This window comes from Apodemus sylvaticus, chromosome X (genome assembly GCF_947179515.1).
Source record: "Apodemus sylvaticus chromosome X, mApoSyl1.1, whole genome shotgun sequence".
Classification (NCBI taxonomy): domain Eukaryota; kingdom Metazoa; phylum Chordata; class Mammalia; order Rodentia; family Muridae; genus Apodemus; species Apodemus sylvaticus.
In genome coordinates this window covers 37,982,840-37,996,752 of record NC_067495.1, presented here as the reverse complement: position 1 = coordinate 37,996,752, position 13,913 = coordinate 37,982,840, and the positions used below count along the sequence as shown (strand labels likewise).

Here is a 13,913-nt window from a genome sequence, read left to right as displayed (position 1 = left end):
AGGAGCAGAAAAGAGTTGGAGAGGAGGCTGCAGGCCACACAAATTGCAGATAGCAAGCTCATGGGTTCTTGAGTAAGGCAAGTGTCAGTCAGCCAGGCGCCTTCAGAACAGAACCCACACAAATGAAATGCAACTCCCAGAGGAAAACCCGAGGTCCACATTTCCTCTATCTGCATTGGCCTTTGTTTGTTTATTCACGAATAAACACTTCCAGAGGGGGTAGAAAATCATTTTCCCCCTCTAAAATGGGCTCCTAAGTCTTGCAAACCCTTTGTTTTATAAAAATAATGCTGTTCCTCTATCTGCATTGGCCTTTGTTTATTCATGAATAAACACTTCCAAGGGGGTAGAAAATCATTTCCCCCCTCTAAAATGGGCTCCTAAGTCTTGCAAGCCCTTTGTTTTATAAAAATAATGCCTACTTGCTGGTCAGTATCAAAGGCTTCTGTTTCTTATAAGAAGAACCGGAAGAAATCTCTAGGTCAGGGGCTTCAGTATTTATGAAGTGTCTAAGTACCTCCTTTATACTGCAATCAAAAATTGTTAAGAGGTCTCAACCAATCAAGGTGCTAGTTACAAAGCCTGACAGACCTGACTGTGATCCCTGTGGGACACAGACAGAGGCAGAAGGAGAGAACAGACTCCACAAGATTTTCAATCACCCAGGGCTAATGCAACAGCTCAGTTGGAGAGCTGACCTCAAATGCATGAAGCCCTGGGTTCCATCCCCAGCATCTGCATATAAAAAGTATAGGGGGCAAAGCCTAGGATCTGTCAATCTGTCAGCATTAAAACTATACATTTAAGGGGAGAGAGAGAGAGAGAGAGAGAGAGACTGGACCTGAAGTGGGAAGGTGGGATGTCAAAGTAGCCCATTACTCCCCTTGGTAAGGAGGGGAGGGGAAAGCAGTACTAAGTCCAATATTACAACAAGTTTAATTAAAACTAAAAAAAAAAAAAAAAAGCTCTAAAATTTGAAGAAACAAAACACTTATCCAGAGTTATCAAGATTAGGGAGTCAACTGACTACTGGACATGAACTACAATGAGAATGTTCTACAACCTTCCAATAGTGAGATTTGCATAGGTCATTTCAGATGGTGACTTTCATGGCATATCGTTTAAACCAACAATGCTGAAGAATAGTCACTTCGATTAAAAAGCAGACTTTAGAATTCTATGTCAAGGATGGAGGGGATGAGGGAATATCACTCAGTGGGAGAGAGCATGCATAAGGCTCTGGCTTCCATCTCCAGTGCTGCAAAAGAAAAATAAAGAAAATGAAGTCTATGACAAAGGAAACATCCCTGAAGCTGGTATATCCAGCAACCAAAACTAAAGCAAATACTGAGGGCAAGGCAAAGCAAAACAAAGGGAGCTGCTGCCCACTCCACATCTAAGACCATCTTAGTTCAACTCAAAGAGATCCACAAAGCCAAACACTAGCTGCTACCCAGGCCCCCTGGTGTGCTCGGGGAAATTCCACTCCCATGAACATTTGGGGCACCAGAAACCCACCCACTGAAATACATTTGTTGTCCAAATATAGAACACTGAATGGAAAAGTAAATAGAACAGGAAATCAGAGAGCAGACCATGAACTGAAAAAAAAAAGCAAGGACATCACAGAAAAACAAAATTACGGTAATGGCCTTCTGATGCTCATTTGCTATGACATGAAGGAAGACCCCAAAACAACAAATTCAAAAGGTCAGAAAATGGTGATACACACCTGCAATTCCAGCTTCTTACAACAATGAGATGGAGGATCAAAAGCTTGAGAAGATATGGGGTGGCTGACACCTGCAATACTTATTGGGAGATTGATGCAGGAGGACTGCCATGAGTTTGGAGGCTAGCCTGGGCTTTGCAGTAAATTCTAATTCACACTGCCTTATAGAGTAAGACTGTCTCAAAAAGACAAAAAATAGGGCCTGGGGAGATGGCTCGGCAGTTAACAACACTTGCTCCTCCTCCAGAGGACCCAGGTTCAGTTGCCAGCACTTATATGGTGGTTTACAACCTTTTGTAACACCAATTCAGGAGATCCAATGACCTATGATCCTCCGGCAAAAGGCACACACACACGGTACACCGACATACAGGAAAAACATCCATACATGTAAACAAATTTTAAATAAAATCATTTTTTAAACTTTGAGGCCACTCTAGGTAATTTTATAAGATTTTGTTTAAATGATAAAAAAAAGTTTGTTGTTTTTTTGAGACAGGGTTTCTCTGTGCAGCCAAGGCTGTCCTGGAACTGACTCTGTAAACCAGGCTGGCTATAACTCGGAGATCCACCTGAGTGCTGGGATTAAAGGCGTGAACTAGCAACTATGCCTGGTTGCTGAATAATATGTAATTTTAAGTGATGGGGGAGGACTGGAGGTACCCTGACTATAGTTTAGTTATAGGAGTATTTGCCGCATATGAACAAAGCCTTAAATTTTCTCTCCAGCACCATATAAGCTTGGCATGGTGGTGAACACCTATAATCCAAGCATTTGGGAGGTAGAGGGAACAAATATTTAGTCATCTTCTTCAATAGTGTCTTAAATGGAGGTAAGAAATAGTTAAGTGGTAGAGCACTTGCCTAGCTTGAACAGGGCCCTAGTTTCTATCATCTTAGTACCATAAAAAGAGCTGGCAAATTATCCCATGCCTTTGCCTTTGGTACTTGAAGAACTACACACACACACACACACACACACAAGAAAATAATTTAAAGTCTCTTGTTTCGACAAATTTTCCTGAAAACACATCTAGTATATTCAAAACACATATTCAGAAGGCAGCTAACTGGGATATTCTGAATATAGTTCAGTGTTATAATGTCTGCCTATCATGTACAAGGGCCTGGGGTCAATAGCAAAAGGAAAAAAAGAAGGAAAGAAGAGAGAGGAAGGAGAAAAAACAGAAAGGGAAAAGGAAAATCAGGAAAGGGAAAAAGAATAGAGAATGGAAGAAGGCAGCTAAGGCTAGGAGGCCCTGTACTGACATAGAAATGTTAATCTTACTCTATATTTGACTTGTGCACACTAACATAATTAACTTAGGCTATATAATTTTGCTAACTTCAGACCTTTATAATTATCAAGCCTCACAATTATTTGAATAAAAAATGATTTTTATTTCCATGGAAAATCCTAACGAAAGCTCATTCTAATAGACTCATCTTCTAAGGAGAAGCCACTTCATTCCTTGAGTGAATTCTGTCAATAGTCCTTGCAAGTGCAACCAGACCAGGTTCCTGGACTCAAGAGGATTCATGGTACGATGTTTTTTCCCATGCCTTGACCAGTCCCCTCGAACTCTCAGAAAAAGTGCAGAAACACCTGTATATAGTAAGCAGTTTCAACAGACTGGAAATACAAACCAGCAGAGTTCAGAAGATACAGCCCATTTAGGGCATTCCTTGGAGACAGATTTCCGAAATATTACAATCATGCAATTGGCTGTCGAATCATCAAATGGATAATGACTGCTGTCACTCAACAAAGACATGAGGATGCTGGCTCAGAGCTAAAGCACTATCACAAGATCCTGTTGACCTGCTTCCAGCATTAAACCAAGACCTAATTGGGTACCAGGCAAGGCCTCAAGCAGAAGTTGGGCAGTTGCTGGTAGACAAGGTATTAGGCCAAGAGAATCTCTACCTGTTTTAACTTTCACTCCAGGGGGAAAGGGAGGGAGGGAGGGAGGGAGGGAGAGAGGGAGGGAGGGAGGGAGGGAGGGAGGGAGGGAGGGAGGGAGGGACTGTATATAATTCACAACCTATCCTACTGATGTTAACTATACAATGCCTATTTTAATCATGATAAAAACAACAGACTGAGTCTGAGACAGAAATAAGTGTCTGTTCCTACCAACCCCAACATGTAATCAATATAAAATACCGATCTTTAACAAATCTGAAGGGAAAAATTGGTCATACCAAAAAAATAATGTATGGCTTCCTAATTAAAATCTTGACACCTAGGCCTGAGGAAACGGTGTGGTTTATAATGCATAGATTACATGGAGACCAGTTCCTTCTCCAGAACCCACATAAAAGCCAGCTGTAGTAGTTTGTAATCCCAGTGCTGGGTACATGGAGACAGGCAGAGCACCAGAGCTTACTGTCCAGTCAGCAAATAAGCAAGTTCCAGGTTCAGTAAGGAAACTGTCCCAAAATATTAGGTGAGGAAGATACCCAATGTTGACCTCTGGCCTCCACACAGATGTGTAAACATGTAATTCACAATCCTGTGCACACATATACACAAACATGTAGACACTGCTGGACATACAGGTTCAAGTGATCCCACACACTTGACAGGCCACTTGTGGTGGTTTGAATGAAACTGGCCCCCAAAGGCTCATATATTTGAATACTTGGTCCCCAACAGTTGAACTGTTTGGGAATGATTAGGAGGTGTGGCCTTTTTGAAGGGTGTGTGTGTGTGTGTGTGTGTGTGTGTGTGTGTGTGTGTAAATCACTAGGTCAGGCTTTGAGGTTTCAAAAGCCCACACCATGTCCAGTTAGCTTGCTCTGCCTGATGGTTGTCATCTTCACCAGTAAGCTTTCAGCTACTGCTCCAGCACCAGGCCTGTCTGCTTGCTACCACGCTCCTCAATATGGTGGTCATGGACTTTAATCCTCTGAAATTGTTAAAGCCCCAAATCAAATGCTGTCTTTTTAAGCTGCCGTGAGCATGGCATTTTGTCATGAGAACAGAAAACTAAGACCTAAGTTGCCAAACTGCCAAGACAAGGAGTCTTCTAAAAAACACAGTAGCCGCCTGAAAACACAGAAAGCAAAATTATTGCCCAAAATAAAATGGAAGTGAGCAGTGCCAAGTAAGAATTTGTTTTTTTAAAGTCTGGCATAGCAGTGCACACCTAGCATCCCAGTACCAGGGAGGCTGAGGCAGTGGGATCAGGAGGAATTCAAAGTCAAATTCAGTTACACAGTAAATGTAAGACCAACCTGGGCAACAAGAGATGCTGTCTCAACAACCCCCTGCCAAAAAAAGCACAACAAACAAAAACAAACAACAAAAAAAAAAACAATAATTCACTTTTTTTCCAAAAACCAAACACAAAATGAGTTCTCTATTTGAACCTGATTTACTTTCACATGATTGATCTATGGGGAAGACTTAAGAGCTTTGCACACTCAAGTGCCCTGTGTTTGAAGATAACAGCCAAGCAGCCTGGCCCCCACCTTCTAAACCACTATAGATATTAAATGATATTTAATACCTGTCAGCAGTTCTGTACAGAAAAATTATGCTTTCTTTTTTTAAGACTTATTTATTGTACTATTTTATGTATATGAACATTTTGGCTGTATGCATGTATGTACATGATGTACCGGCCTGATACACAGAGACCAGAAGAGGATGACAGAGCCCCTGGGACTGGAATTAGACGACATTACATAGGAGGATTTTAAGGGAGAAAAGGCAAGGGAGAAATTCTGTAATTATAATCTCAAAAAATTAAATAACAATGATAATAACCTGAAGCAGAGGCCACAGAGGGGTGCTACTTACTGGCTTGCTCCCCATGGCTTGCACAGCTTGTTATCTTATACTAAAACTCTGGCCCACCTGCCCAAAGGTGGCACCTCCCACATATGCTAGGCCCTCCCACATCCACGGACTTACCCACAGGCCAATCTGATGAAGACTTTTTCCTCAGTTGAGGCTTCTCTCTTCTTAGACGACCTGGGCTTATGTCAAATTAAAAACAAAAAACAAAAAACAAAAAAACTAACCAGCACATTCCCCAAACCTCTGGCTCATTTCACTATGTCACCAACAATACAGACGCAAGCAGAAGCAGCATCTAGAGTCCACAACCAGACAGAAAGTTTCAGACAGTCCTTGCCTATCTATACCCTTTCAGGTTTCTTAGCCTACCTGTGTGGCACTGAAATTCCAGGCTGACCAATGTTTCCACTGGTTCCTTCCTGACTCTGCATAAACATGAGACAGGGCTATCTTGGAGTTCTCCTAATCAACACCACAAATAAGGTGACCTAAAGCCAAATCTAGCGATCTGTAAAACACACACACACACACACACACACACACACAGAGAGAGAGAGAGAGAGAGAGAGAGAGAGAGAGAGAGCAAGAAACAGAAAGTTTCGCATAGTCCTGAGCTCTGGGTGTTTGGGAGGCAGAGTTTCTCTGCCCCTCTTCCCTCATACCCACAGGCCTGAATTTCAATCATTCTTCAAGTACCTTATCTCCTCTTTTCTCTTTTTCCTATGAGCATCTGAGACTCTTATTGTACCTGTCAGCAGCTATGGTCATTTATTTCCTAACATACCCTGCCTGCAAAACACTGGCATGCCGGCTGTGTACAATGTTTGTAATCCCAGCACTCCAGAGGCTGAGGGAAAAGACTAAGGAGTTGGAGGCAGGACTAGAAAAAAGGCTCAGTGCTTAACACCACCTATTGATCTTGCAGAGAAATCTGCAATCAGCTCTCTTCCAAAGGGATGGTGTGAGGCCCCATGCCTATCTCCATCAGCCCTGAGGTGACTGACTCTCTTCTATAGGTGAAAAAGAGTCCCTCAGAGGGAGGTCAAGCCCAAAAAATAAGCCATTGAGGGAGACTTGACTCAAAATAGCTTTTATAATGGACCCATAGTTGAAGCCATTTCCTGTGGCCATAAAGGTATCTCAATTCTGGGGTTCCCCCCCTTTAAGCCCCAACTTCCTGATCATGATTTCCCACCTCTGTGATCTACAGTGATCACTCAGCACTGAACATCAGTTTCTCAGCTGAGTGAGCCAAGAAACTACTTGGTCCCTACCTCAGGTTTCCTAACACCTCAGATTCACCCTTTTTCTCCTTTTAAAAACTCACAGGTATAACTACATTCAATAAACTGTTAATCTTTCACTACTAAATATGTTTTAAAACCACCTCCAATGAGGAAACAAGATTAAAATCTTTCTGTAAACATTTATCCTTTCCTAATGTTTGAAAGATCAACTTTTTTTCTTTTTCCATGACTATTTTTAGTATGAAGGAAGGAACTGGCCTTTGGAGACAGAGACTCAGCAAGATTTTCCCCCTCAGGTCTCGCCCTCTGTCGCCCTTCCCTCTTTCCCAGTGCAGTGTCTATCTGGAATCCCAGCAACTGTGAGAGGTCCAAATTCAGTGAGAGCCCCTGTCTCCTAAAATGGAAGGATGAACTATGATTGAGAAAGACAGCTAACATCAACCTCTGGCATACATGTGTGTGCACAACACAAACATATATATCTGCATGTCCAAATGAACACATGAACACTTGCATATACCACACATAAAATATCAATTAATTAATTATATCAAGTATGGAACTTTTCATTCCAGCATTTAGGAGACAAAGACAGGCAAGCCTGGTCTACAGAGCCAGCCAGGGACTATGTAGTGAGACTCTGGCTCAAAGAACAAAAGAACAAAAGAAAAAAAGGAGGAGGAGGGAGAAGAAGGGAGGCAGAGAGAACAAATGAGTGAATCCAAACAATAATAAGATTCAAATCAAAAGATAAAAATAGTGCGTGAGGACAGATGTAAAGAGATGTCTTCAGGAAACAAAAGTTGAGTTTCTCCCCTCCCTTGTCCTCTCTTACAAATGATATTTCTAACACATCCACATAACTATGCAAAGAATATTTCAAATAACTAATAAAAATACCTTGAGTCAAGAGCCAATGTTCAAAAAACACTAACAGCTATGTTTTCATTTTTTTAAAGGAACTGACTGCTGTGACCAACAGCACCTGTGGATGCACTTTTTCTGTGGATGCACTTCTTCTGTGGATCCTTTAAAATGGAAGACTTTGACCTCCTAAATTCAAACTCAGTATTTAGGATTTAAACTTGAAGAAATGAAGAGAAAGAACCCAAGGTACCCAGAGTTTACAGTTAAAGACTTCAGACACAGACCAGGTGAGGTGGCACAGGCCTGTCATCTCAGCTATTCAAGAGGATCACCTGCTCAAGGCTAGCTTAGGCAACCTGGTGAAGTCTTGTCTCAGAATAAAATGGGGTTTGTGGATATAGCTCCGTGGTTGAGTAATTTACCTACATCTCATATGTATGAGACTCAATACTTACTATCACACACAAATACAGAAAAATCTGGGGGCTGGAGAGGTAGTTGGGCCAGCAAAGTCCTTGCAACACAAGCACGAGGAACTGAGTTTAATTCTCAGAACACACACACACACAAGCTGTACAAGCTGGCCAGGCAGTAGTGGTGCACACCTTTAATCCCAGCAGGAGCAGGGCAGCCTGGTCTACAGAGCAAGCTCCAGAACAGCCAGGATTACACAGAGAAACCCTGTCTCAGGGTTAAAAAAACATGCTGTGCAGAGGTGAACATCAGGCCACCAGCCTGGCCTTTCTGGGGATCACCTGGCCAGTGAAAGACCTTATCTCAAAATAAACGGTGGGGGGTGGAGGCTCGGCATGCTGGTAAGTGACTTGACTTTAAGCCCAGCACCTGAGCGACAGAATCAGCAGCTGGTCTTGAGTTCAAAGTCAGCCTGGTTTACAAAACAAGTCCTAGGCCCATCAGAATTATAAAGTGAAACCCTGTCTCAAAAAAAGAGGGGGGAGGGGTCGGGGGGAAGCCAGGAAGATGGCTCAGTGGGCAAAGTGCTGGCCACACTGGCATGAGGGGCCCATTCTCAGTATCCATGTAAAAATGTATGGTATATGCCTATAATACTAGAGCTGTGAACTAGAGACAAGAAAGATCCCTGACACTCACTAGTCGCGTGCTTATATATGTTAACTCCAGTGTACGCAAATTGGTGAGCTCCAGGTTCAATAAGAACCCCTGTTCAAAACATAAATGAAATTGAGTGTCAGCTTCTGGCCTTCATATGTCCACACAGCTGCACACATGTGCACAGACAGGCACACACACAAAAACTGAAATTAAGATGGGCACCTGAGGAATGACATGAGGAATTGTTCAACAACATGAACATGCACACACACAAATACACACACACACACACACAAAATTGTTAAATAAACCTGCCTGTGAATTATTTCAAAATCAAATAGCACCCTACAAAAACTACACTCAAATTCCTGCTTTGTTTATGAAAACTTCACCGAGTACCAGAACAGCTCTGGGCAACCAGACCTTTGCACATTTAACTCCGCTTAGTAAGACATGTTACTGGTTGAATCTCATGTGCTGTTGAATCCACAAAATGGACTCCAATAGACCAGAACTGTTTTCAGCTAATTCTAAGGACATACAACACACGTGTGACTCAGAGGCAAAGCTATAGGAGAAAACAATCCCCACATCATGGTCTGTCTTCGAAGACAATGAGACAGAAACAACTAATACTGATTGACAGATCCCTACCAACATTAAATGGAAATCTGAGGGGTAGGAAAGGGGAACAGAATTTATAAATCTCTTGTCTCAAGTGTGAAAATTCACACTAGATAGACAAGAATGTTGAGGAAGACCAAGTTTAAGAGCTGGGACTTGGGACTCACATGTCTGCCCCTCCCCTATATATGAGTGCATTCCTTGCCCTTTGATAAGAATCAGTTTCCTTGGCTGGAGAATGGACACGGTGATTGTAATCCATAACAGAAAGGCCTAGAAAGTCCTCATCATAGGGTGGGTAATGTGTATCCAATAAGGGCTTTGGTGCCTAATTTGACACCCAAAACACACAAGATGGAAAAAGAGAGCTGACTCCTATACCTTGTCTTGACTTCTACATGTGCAAGCACATACACACAAATAAATAAATAAATCAAATGTAATAAAAAAATTAAAATCTTCATTACAGGACACTCTGGTAAAGTGAAGTTGATTTATTTGCATAATAAGATGTAAAGGGTTTTTTGTTTTGTTTCTTTCTAGTAGTAATGGGCGTCAAACCAAAGGCCTCATGCAAGCTAGCTCAGACAACCTCTCTGCAACCAAGCTGTACCTGCTACTAACCTTCTTTTTCTCTACCTGATCAATTCTGAACCGACATCCACGGCTGGGATTGAACACAGGGCTGACCTCTTTAACTAGGCCCTGATTGCTAGGCAACTGAGCTACATCACTAGCCCCTCCTTTTGATTTTTGCAAATGTATAAAACGATGCTGAAAAAAAATTACAGAATTCCATGGTCCACAACTGGTCAGCTAGGTGGGCTTTTTCACAGTTCAGGCTATATCCTCTTCTCTCCAATCATTACTTGGAATGAACACAGGAACTTGGCTGCTCTAAGCAACCACTTTCTCAGTTATGGTTCCCAATAAACGCCCTCCCAAGAACTGAGCAAGGTAGATTCACCATGTGGCCATAAAAATAAAAACGTACTGTCTCTGATATGTAAAACTGATGTTCAAGTAAATGGCTCAATCAGTACAGTGAGGATCTGAATTTAATCCCTGGGAACCCATTTAAATATGTGAGTGCTACAGTCTGTGTCTTGGGGCTTGTCAGTCTAGCCAAATTAGTAAGCTTCAAGCTGCATGAGAAAGAAACCCTGTCTTTAAAAAATAACATGGATTGATAATTACCAAATAAGGAACATACCCCTTATCAATCTGACATCCTCCTCCTTCAAACATATACGCACGCAACCAGAAACACAAGGGCACAAACACATCCACATATACATGAGAACATTAAAAAATAAGCTTCAGAACCATTTACAATTCCACAGTCCTATACAACACTGCCAGTACCTATAAGGTCTACTAAAGCAAACTCAAGATGTAGAAATTAATATATAAAACTTGAAGGTGTTTATAATTCTGTGTTCTAATCAATTGCCTTGTTTATTTTTCTATTGCGTTTTTTAGAGACACCACGACCATGGCAACTTACAGAAGGAAGAACCTACTGGTACTTCTAGTTTCAGAGAATCTGTTAGAGTCCATGACTATCCATCGTGACCGGGAGCATGGCAGCAGGCAGGCAAGGCACTGGAGCAAGTGAGCTTACCTCTGATCCATCCGCAAGCCGCGGCAGGGAGCGAGCTAACTGGGAATGGTGTGGGCCTTTGAAACCTCAAAGTGATACACATACCTTAAAAGGCCACACTTCTAAACCTTTTCAAAAACAGTTCCACCAACAGAGGACCTAGCATTCAAATCTACGAGCCCAAAGGAGGCCATTCTCATTCAAATCACAATAATCCAGCATCAAAGAAAATTATCATCACCCCAAGGATCCTGGTAGCCCACCCACCATACTAGAAAGCAAACAGCCTCCATTCACAATGTCCCTCAAAGGCCTTGCTTTGGTGTGACTCCCTGGGCCTAGAAAAACAGCAAACCCCAACAGCAAAACCCCGGTAAACTTTAAATGAGGATCTGCCCAATACCATAAAAAGGGGTAAAATATCTTCCTTTTTCTTTTAGTAGTGCTGCCTAAGTAGACTTTCCTGACAGGGGTAGATGAAAGCTTTACACCCCAAATCACCCATGCCTGTCCTACAGGTGTGTGTGTGTGTGTGTGTGTGCGCGTGCGTGCGTGCGTGTGTGTGTGTGTGTGTGTGTGTGTGTGTGTGATTAAAGAAAGCTTTAGGGGGCCGTGTGTGTGTGTGTGTGTGTGTGTGTGTGTGTGTGTGTGTGATTAAAGAAAGCTTTAGGGGGCCATTTTAATAAGTGGATCAAGTGAAGTTCAACTTTCATCGTTGTACTAATTACCCAGGTAGGTGGTGCCATGAAAATCTGCAGCACACTTGGACACGAAATCCCTTTTAAAATAAAAGTGCCATCTACACTCAACACTATTTCATACCTTGATATGTGTCTTTAAAAATGACTAATGGTAAATTTCATAGACCCATCAAGACCTATTTGCTACCCTAAACGAAGACCGGGTGGGGGGGACAAAGCACTCACCCCCCCCCCCGTGTTCCCGTGTCCTCTTTTAAGTTAAACCAGGGACTTGCTTAGAGCAAAACACAAGGCAGGTCAAGACGCACACACCAAAGCAGAACAGAAACAAACACTTGCACTAGCAGTGAGGCTTAGGTTTTGGTTAGGGGGAGGGGAGCTGTTTTAGGTTTTGCTCCACAACACTTGGTCAGAAAGAAACAAGCTGACCCTAGCTGCGGAATTTACTCTGCGGAGGCCTCTGAGAACGCCAGGCGCGGGGGGGGGGGGGGGGGCGGTAAAAGAAAGAAAGAAAAGAAAAGAATGGAAAAAAAGAGGCCCTAAGCTTCGGATTGCACACTGGTCATACACGTGAAGCCCAGGCCCCATCCAACACCAGTGGGCCTCTAGCCTCCTCCTAAAGTTGTCACAAAACCCGAAGATCGCCGATGTTCAAAGGCGCACCCCCCCCCCACATAAACTCCAGCTCCCTGCACCCGTCTCTACGTAAGGGAAATTCCTAAGACGGGGATGTGGGTGAGTGCAAATCAGGAGAACCCCTCCCCAGCCCCAAAGCAACAGGTTTACACCCCCCCCCCAGGCCGTGCTGGGCGGTCCCTCTCCCTCACCTAGCCAGAGGAGCCGCCCTCCATCATTGTCACCCCCCCCCCCCAGCCTAGTCCCCGAGAAGGAGGCCTGGGAGTAGGTACCAGGAGGGGGATCCCGGACTTCCCTGACAGTTTGCACCTCAGAAACTGAGCACAGACGGGCCAGCCACTCTCCCCCGCGCGCCGCCGCGCGTCCACCGGGTTCCGGGAGCGCCAGCCCGCGCCTCGAGGATGAATGAGGCTCCCCTCCCCCACAAGGGGATCCCGCGCGGCCCCCAAGTCCCAGGGCGACGCGGGTCAGCCCAACCAACCCCCTCTGGAGCCTCAGACAAAGAGATGCTGAGACTGAACTGCAGAGCTTCCCTAAACTTGCCTTTCCCTCTCCCCAAAACAAAGGCGCACCCAGGCCTTTCCCGCCCCCCGCGCGCGCGGCCACTTCGGGGAGCGGCCGCCCCGGAGGTATTGTTCAGCGTTCAGGGAGCGCGCCCAACCTGGGGTGGGGGGGGCACACCAGAACTTGCCCCTCCAGGAGCTTCGGGACCGCGGCCGGGGTCCCCGCCGCGCCCCTAGGCCCAAGAAGTTTGCGCCCCTGCCCGGCGTGTACTCACCTCGCCGCGAGCCGTGCAACTTGTGGCCGCGCACTCAGCGTACTAGCGGGTCCACCGTCACCAACCCCGGGCCGCGCGGAGGCCGACTAGGGCCAAGCGCCCCGGAGCAGCCACGCGCCTCCCCTAGCCCGCCACCTAGTCCACGAGAAGAGCGGGCGCTGGAAAGTTTCGGTGGCGAATGGCGGCCGGAGGGCGCTGCAGCGGCGGCGGGGCGGGGGCGCTGGCGGCTTGTCGCTCCCGAGCGTCGAGACTGGGGGGGGCTGGGCTGGGAGCGGCGGCGGCGGGAGAGGGCGGGACGGCGGGAGGGACCGACACGGCCAGTGACCTCCACTGGGAGCGGACGCGAGCAAGCTTACCCGGGCTGGGAGACGTGCCAAGGGGGTCGACAGCGCGCCTCCCTCCCCAGACACCTGGAAGAGGCTCTCTACAGCCCTGCCCTCCCCCACCGCGTGCCCGCCGGCCCCTCCCCCAGCTCCTTGGGGGGGCGGCGTCCCCACGCGGCAGCCCCTCCCCCACCAAGGGCTAGGACGCCAGGCCCGCCCTTCCCCGGACCAAGTCCAGACCCAGCCCCCCGGGGGCAGGGAAAAGACTTACATCTCCGCACAGTTCTTCACCCTAAAGCCTCTCCACCCCCACCTCACCCCGCCCCAAGCCCAAGGTGGAGGAGGGAAGCCTAAGCGTTGCCCTCTGGGCCCCAGCCCGGCCCCTAGCTCCTTTTCTACAGGCTCTGAGAGGAACGAGGGGGAACAGGGCCCCTGCACGGATCCCCAATCCCACACCCCACACTCCAAGGTGGCTCGGGAGGCGAGAGGGGGGGCTGGGGGAGGGAATGGGAACAAGGGC

The 13,913-nt window shown here is 45.7% G+C and overlaps 1 protein-coding gene across 6 annotated transcripts in view; it reads right to left on the bottom strand.

Annotated features, from left to right (window-relative positions):
• LOC127674814 (F-box-like/WD repeat-containing protein TBL1X) overlaps positions 1-13,504 on the bottom strand; it is a 158,000-nt gene extending 144,496 nt beyond the window's left edge. For 3 of the 6 annotated variants that reach the window (XM_052170555.1, XM_052170554.1, XM_052170556.1), the window contains exon 1: positions 13,071-13,365. The gene's annotated coding sequence lies outside the window, so the exon portion shown is untranslated. Of the gene's footprint in view, positions 1-5,654; positions 5,715-13,070; positions 13,366-13,426 lie in introns of those variants that run through there. The other 3 variants (XM_052170552.1, XM_052170553.1, XM_052170551.1) reach the window with 3 other exon arrangements.
• Between the last annotated feature and the right edge of the window lie 409 nt (positions 13,505-13,913).